The sequence below is a fragment of the Rhagoletis pomonella genome, unplaced genomic scaffold (genome assembly GCF_013731165.1).
Source record: "Rhagoletis pomonella isolate Grant_MI unplaced genomic scaffold, Rhpom_1.0 Rhpom_scaffold_00524, whole genome shotgun sequence".
NCBI lineage: Eukaryota > Metazoa > Arthropoda > Insecta > Diptera > Tephritidae > Rhagoletis > Rhagoletis pomonella.
In genome coordinates this window covers 1-5,053 of record NW_023459078.1, presented here as the reverse complement: position 1 = coordinate 5,053, position 5,053 = coordinate 1, and positions in this window count along the sequence as shown.

The window sequence follows — 5,053 nt, the reverse complement described above, 5'->3', positions numbered from 1 at the left end:
TTATAAATTTTTGCAATATGGGCGTAGCCACGCCCACTTATGGTTACATGTGTATATCTTGGTAACCGCTGCACCAATTTCTTCTAAACTTGGCACAGTTGTTACCCTTCGCACAACATACCAAATGGCCGAAAATTTAAAAAATCGCTCAATAACCACGCCTACTTCCCATATAACGGTAATTTTCAGAAATACGAAAACTGCGATATTTTAGTAACTACTGGAGATTATTCACTTAAAATTGATATTTATAATAAGTTTTAGACGAAAAGTAAGAATATTATAAATTTTTGGAAAATGGGCGTAGCCACGCCCACTTATGGTTACATGTGTATATCTTGGTAACCGATGCACCAATTTCTTCCAAACTTGGCACAGTTGTTGGCCTTGGTACAGCATAAAAAACCGCCGAAACTTTTTAAAATCGGACAATAACCACGCCCACATCCCATATAACGGTAATTTAGAGAAATACAAAATCTTCGATAAATAATTAAATATTGAAGCTAATTTATTCAAAATTGATGCTTGCAACAATTCTTTACCAAGAAATACGTTTATGGTAAAATTTTGGAAAATGGGCGTGGCACCGCCCACTTATGATCACATATAAGTATATCGGTAACCGTTCTACCAATTTGTACCAAACTCGGTATGGTTATTGTACTTGCCACGTGTAAGCAAAACGTTGAAAATTATTGAAATCGGACTAAAATAACGGCCGATTCTCATATAACGGTATAATTTAAGAAATGCTTTAAACTTCAATATTTCGAAATTGAAGGACGCTAATTAACCCAAAATTGATACACCTCGGCTTACCAACTAGCGGAAGGTTTCGGAAGGGTGAAAAAACATATATTTAATACTTGCGCCGGGTATTTAATGTTCGGCTCCGCCCGAACTTAGACTTTCTTACTTGTTATCTTTATCTTACCCTGGCTTCAAAAATCGATTAATATCATAAGTAAGTGGTCTCTTCTTATGCATTTCTCGCCTTCTGTCGAAATAAACCATTAAAAGGATTGGGTCTGACAAGTATACTGCCCTGTTGAAAGTGTCCATGATAGCGTTTTCTCTACTATTTCTTCTGGAATGTTCCCGAATTGTCTCTCTGTGTATTTTGTGCATACTTTCGAGAGCATCTTCCGCATAAAATGAAACAGGGATTGGAAACTCAAATCACTAAACTTTTTAAGCTCCTCTACTTCAATCTCCAACGCACTTCCATAAACTTTAGTGATAGTAGCGAGATTGCAAACTAACTCCTCGTCAATATCTAAAGCGTTGGCAAAGTCTTTGGGTATGTCAAGGAATTTTCTGGCGAGATTTCCATTATTGGATGTTCCTTTGCCTTGTATTACTTGATCCACTCTGATTTTAAAAGCATTATATAATCTATCTCTCACTTGACCAGCGTACAAATCAACAGACTCTGAAATTCATAAATTGCTTATTAATTAACCTTCTAGTTATCGCCATAACAGAATAGCAGTGCCTATGTACCTTTTATGTTTTTGGTGACATCCCATATTTTCACTTCTTGTTTATAAGCAATATGAAGCAGATGGTCGAAAATTTTTATTTCACAGTATAAAAGGCCCAAGCCATGGGATAGTGAGCCTTCCTTTGGTATGAAAACATTTTGGATGTTGAAATTGTGGGATGTTATTAGACACATTGGGCATCTTTGATGGGTTGATCGTATCCTAATAAACTTTTCCTTAATCTATATTAAATCTACTACAATTAAAGAAAGATGTATCGGTATCATGATTTTCCTTTCAGATACAACAAAAAAAAAGCAAAAGAACATCGTTTTCTTGAATTTTCTGGGTTTTAGCCACTCACCCCTTGTTTCAACCTATAATTTGGGGGTTGATGGTATCCCAATAAAATACACCTTGCAGAAATAATTTTTGAAATTTTTATCGCCTCCTACGAAAACACTTTAGAATGTTTTCCAGTGAATTTACTGGGTATTAGCCACTCACCCCTTATTTCAACCCCTAATTTAGGGGTTGATGGTATCCTAATAAGCTTTCCCTTAATCTATATTAAATTTACTACAAATAAAAACATTGTATTGTATTGTAGAACTATCTGGTTTTCAGCAACTTACTCGTTATTTTAACCTCCAAATGAAGGATTGATGATATCTCAATAAATCAATACTTGCTGAAGTAATTATAGGAATCGTTTTCGCCACCTATGAAAACATTTATAAGGTTTTTAAACTATATTTAATACTTGCGCCGGGTATCTAATGTTCGGGTCCGCCCGAACTTAGACTTTTTTACTTGTTTTAATTTAAAATTTTACTATAGTAAAGTGCAAATTTAAGGTAGCTGACACTTACCGTTGATTTTTGGCAATTTTTTGTTGACGGCATTCCGCATTTTTTTCCATGTAAAAAAATGTTCGGATATTCTTTGTATGGAAAAATTCGTAACACCGGCATAAAAAGATTAAAAAAATCAACGGTATGTCCTAGCTACTTAAAATTTTCATCATATTTTACTAAATTTTAATGGACTACAAAACTGCATACATACCATTTTGTAAAGATGCTGATTAAAAAGTTGAAAGCTTTGGTGACATTCTACAGAATTTTCTTAATTTTTTCACAAAGCCTAAAATTGAGACCTATATGGCTTTTGTGGAGTAATCAGCTATATTTTTATAAAAAATAACAAACATTAAATAAACTAAAAATAGCCAACACTTGCTAAAATCTCGAGACCCATTTTATATGTATTTGGGCCACTGTGTTTTTTCCAAAGAAGGACGTGGCGGGGACTTTCTTTACAAAGTTTTTGTTAAATTTAAGTGCGAAGTTTTATTCGCAACACTTCGAAAATAACGAATGAGAATAAAAGAGCACAAATATCGATGTGAAGCAAAACTCTATGGGAAAACAATAGTGGCGTTCTTGTACGCGATAGTTTGTACCAGTTTTACTAACTATCATGTTTTGCCGTTCTTGTACCCAAAAAACTGGTAAGAAAGCGGAAATTGAGAGCGAAAAGTGATATATCTGCTAGTTGCTAGTTTTTACTGGATAAATTTTTACTTGTTAAGCTAAATAAGCGTACACGGTAGAGAAATCTCTCGAGAGTTTCACTGAAATAAAAATCTCCCCTCTCAATTAAGTTTACACGGTAGAGCAACTCTAGGAGATATTCACTTTAGCTAGAGACAAAATAGAGAAATCTCAACTTTTATCTATCACGTACTCTACAAGCTGTGTACACGATAGACAATAGTTACCTCTCGCCTAGAGTTAGTTTTCTATCTCGAATTATTTTCAACGCTTGTTGTATGTATATATGTATTTATATCAAAGCCACGATGTAGAAAATATATGGTTGGCGCCATCAGCGGAGCGCTAACCCTTCGTCGATTTGACAGCATTCACCTATTTTCTGACGTCATAAAATACATTTTCGCAATATGGACAAGAATTAAATTTTCAAATTGTATTTATTTGCCGAAAAAATTGTACCTAAAAGTAGACAAATGTACCTAAAAATTAAACATGGCAACCTCTCTCTTCGGTACTATGTGTACTTTTGGATTCGCATCAAACAACCTTTAATATTTAAGATTCCCTTGAAAGGAGTTTCTCCGAGCAATTCCAGCCAAACTACCATATATATGTATGTAGGTATTCACCAAGTTGAGCAAGTGGCCTGGCACTCTGACAAAACAGCAGATAACGCAAGCAACGACTGTTGCCAGAGTGCCAGACCACCTGCTCAATTTGTGAATACCCCTTATGTTTTAACCAATAAATATGCCTCTTTGCAAAGGACGGCGGCTATTGGAAAAGCCATTGAAATACCAATGAAAATAAGAGGATGATTCCTGGTACATTATTTTACTAAGTTCTAAATGCAATTAAAATGGTGTGCTTGATAGAATATACGATTTAATGTCGTAGCCATTTCAAAATTTAACAATCTGTAATGAAGTTCATTGTCAAGACTTTACTATACGTCTCCGTAGAGCAAAAAGTGTGTTTAGCTTGCTAAATAGAGCGTAGAGTTTTCTATCTAGCTTCGTTGGACTGTGTAAACGGTGAAAAAGTCTCGCTAAATAACTCTCACATAAACTTTGTGGTTGAGTCTCTCGTAGAGCTCTATTGAGTGTTTACACATCTCTAGCGATTTTTGTCTAAATCTCTCATTTTTTCTCTATCGTGTACACTTAGCTTAAAAACTAGCAAGTGAGAGAAACTAGAGTTGCAAAACTATCGATAGTCAGGCCATCGATAGTTTTCGATATTATCTTCAAAACTATCGATATATCGTCGATAGTATCGTACTTATATGGTTTTGGCTCAATTTTCGTATGAAGATTTCCTTAAGAATATATTCCGAAATTACGTTTCGATAACCTTGTAAACTGCTGGACACTTTTTTTAATTGTTTAACCGTTAAGTTAGAAGTAAAGTTATTGAAAATTTGAAATGGAATAAAATTGGGCGTACTGAAATTTTATATTTGTGGTTTTCGATATCCTCCGTCATATATAAGGCACTCATCAAGTAAATTTCAATTTTAGAAGAAGAAAAAATTTTTTATCTGAGAAGTTATGGTTTTTATCTACCTTTTATTAAACAGTAAATAGTGGTGCATAGATAATATTGAAAGTTTTGGTAAAAATTAATTTGTATCAGTTTTTTAGCGGTATTTTAAAAGATGCAACGTTTTCCGTCATTTTCGAAATTTGACATTACTCTTTTAAAAAAGTAGCAATCAAATTTTTAGTTCAACTTGGAAGTTTAAGAGAAATGAAAAGAAAAGAAGAAATAAAACTAAAATAAATACTGAATCACATGTCTGTCGGACTATCGATAGGACCAAAAAACAATCGATAGTAGGGAAAAATAAAAAAACATCGATACTATCGATAGTGCCATCGATAGTTTTGCACCTGTAAGAGAAACAGCTGACCACATGTATTTGGTCGTTCAATAACCAAACAAAAAATTTAAATTTATTTGGTGAAACTATTAAATAAAAAGCTTTAAAATGGAAAATGTGAGTAA